Below are 3,052 nucleotides of genomic sequence, written 5' to 3' on the forward strand. Positions count from 1 at the left end.
ATTTAAAAAGCTGTTTCATACTTATTTGTGTTTAAATATGTTCAAACTTGTTTAAATAATAATAGTAATATTTTTTTATAAGACAGTAGCATTTAAAAAGCTGTTTGATACTTATTTTTTTATAAGACGGTGCGCGGGGTGCGGGGGGTCGGCGGCGGCGATTGAGTAGGGGAATCGAGGGTGCGGGGGGTCGGCGGCGGCGGCCGGTGGACTGGGGGGGTGCTCGGCGGCGAGGGGGACCGGATCTGGCGAGGTGGGATAGCGATCGAGATGGAGGGGGCCGGGATCGAGATCGAGTGTCCATGAAATTTAAAAATATTCATGATAGTTCAAAAAGTACCCATGAAATACAATTGAGAAATGAAGGCTACGATTTAAATACAATCGGTCTTAGCTAGCTATCTGTTCACAATCTTCTTGCCCTTCTTTTTCGCATATGGAGTTCTTCTGTGGAACGGACGTCCTTTAGGTAGGGTGGTCCTGCTTCTTCTTGTGGTGTATGCTGCTACTTCATCATCGTCGTCATGTTCGATCCTCGGGTCGCCGTACTTGTCGAAGTCTTGCTCATTGGCTACTCCATCCATTCCGATGATCTTCCTTTTGCCTCTCCTCACGACAACACGACTGGGCTTTGGCGGGTCGGTAATGAAGAAGCATTGGTCCACTTGGGAAGCCAGTACCCATGGCTCATTTTTTGCGGTGACGTTTGTGCCCGCGGTCTTGGATTTGGCTTCGGGTATAACCATGGTGGTGAAATACCGGTCTTCTTTTATGACGTTCTTGGCCCATCTAACACGGAACATCGGGACCTTCTCTCCAGCGTAGCTCAGCTCCCAGATCTCCTCGATCCTTCCGTAGTATCTGTCCTTGTCGTTACCGGTGTAGGATTCCATCGTTACCCCGGAGTTCTGATAACCATCGCTCTTCATGTCCTTGGCCTCGGTGTAGAATGTGTAGCCGTTGATATCGTACGCCTCATAGGTCATCAGGTTGTGCTCGGCGCCCTGTGACAAGGCGAATATGAGTTGTTCTTCCGCGGAAGAATCCTCATGTAAAGGGTACGACAGAAGCTTCTGCTTGAACCAACGCGTGAAACATGAGTTGTGCTCTTTGAGTATATCTCCGTCCGTCCTCTGTTGGCCTCGGTCATTGTACGTCTTCTTAGTAAAGGTTTTGTGCTCTACCACCCAAGGATCGACCACGTCTATGTGTTGTAGCGCGACTAGGTTTGCTCTTTCAAAGTCGGTGATTCGACCCTCGAAGTCGACATGCATTTCGCGGCGACCCTCACGGTGACCCCATCCAGCGAGCCTGCCGAGGTGCCTGTTGACAGGCAGACCAACGGGGTTCTCGATGCCTAGATAATTCGTGCAGTAGGAGATGCACTCTTCGGTCAGAAAGCCCCTGGCTATGCTTCCTTCTGGACGTGACATGTTGCGAACGTATCCTTTGATGACACCATTCATCCTTTCGAACGGCATCATGCTGTGCAGGAACGTCGGCCCGAGTTGGATGATATCCTCCACTATATGGACCAGCAGATGCACCATAACGTCGAAGAATGCGGGCGGGAAGTACATCTCAAGCTCGCATAGTATCACCACGATCTCTTCGTGTAGCCTTCTGAGTTGCCTCACGCCAATCGACTTCCGAGAGATGACGTCGAAGAAGTTGCATAGGCCAAATAGCGTTTCACGGACGTGCGCGTCCATGATCCGACGGATTGCAACTGGAAGTATCTGCATCATCAGCACGTGACAGTCGTGAGACTTCATCCCGTTGAACTTCTGCTTCGCTGGGTCTAGGTATCTGCTTATCTTCCCCGCGTAACCGTAAGGAAGTTTTACTCCTAAGAGGCAGGTGAAAAACTGCTCGATCTCCTCCTGACTTAGAGTGAAGCACGCGGGAGGGTAGTCATTTTCGGTCTTCTTGGCCTTTTTGCCTTTGCGACGACTTTCTGTGTCCTGCTTCGCCTCATCAACATCATCATCATCATCATCATCATCATCATCATCATCATCATCATCATCATCATCATCATATATAGCGTGAAGCTCCTGCCTGATGCCCATTGATTTCAAGTCTGCCCTTGCTTTCGGCCCATCTTTGGTCCTCTCTGGCATGTTGAGCAGGGTACCAAGCAGACTCTCGCACACGTTCTTCGTGATATGCATGACATCAAGGCTGTGAGGCACACGGTGGATCTTCCAGTACGGCAAGTCCCAGAAAACAGACCTCGTTTTCCATACCTTCAGCAGCGGCTCTGGCGCCTTTCGCTTCTTTCCCGGCTCTGGCGCCTTTTGCTTCTTTCCCGGCAGTGGGCAGTCTTTCCAATTTTTCAACAGCTTGTCTATTTCCTCGCCGCTCCTCGTACACGGGCGTTTTCAGGGTTCGGTTTCACCATCGAACAGATCCTTGCGTTTCCTCCACGGGTCATCGTCGCGAAGCCACCTTCGATGTCCCATGAACACGGTTTTCGAAGACCCGGGATCTCTATCTAGCTGGCGATACGTTGTGTCATCCATGCACCTTACGCATCCAGAAAATCCGTGGACTACCTGCCCCGCAAGATATCCGTAACCGAGATAGTCGTGCACCGTCGTGAGCAGTGCGGCTCTCATAGGGAAATATTCTTTCTCTGCGGCGTCCCACGTATTGGCTGGCGTTTTCCACAGCGTGTCAAGCTCCTCTTTCAGCAGCCCCAGATACAGATTGATGTCGTTCCCTGGTTGTTTCGGCCCTTCAATTAGCATACTCATGTGAATGTACTTCCTCTTCATGCACAACCAGGGGGGAAGGTTGTACATCCACACAAACACAGGCCAGGTGCTATGTGTGCTTCTCTGGCTGCCAAACGGATTGACTCCATCGGTGCTCGCGCCCAGCACGATGTTCCTTGGATCATTCCCAAATTCTGGGTATTCGAAGTTCAATGCTTGCCACTGGCTTGCATCCTTAGGGTGACTCAGCATCTTGTCTTTTTTATCTATCTCCGGATCATTTACGTCATCTTCTCGCTTCTTCTCCTCCCTATCCGCGTGCCAACGCAGGA

This window comes from Triticum aestivum, chromosome 5A (genome assembly GCF_018294505.1).
Source record: "Triticum aestivum cultivar Chinese Spring chromosome 5A, IWGSC CS RefSeq v2.1, whole genome shotgun sequence".
Taxonomy (NCBI): Eukaryota; Viridiplantae; Streptophyta; class Magnoliopsida; order Poales; family Poaceae; genus Triticum; species Triticum aestivum.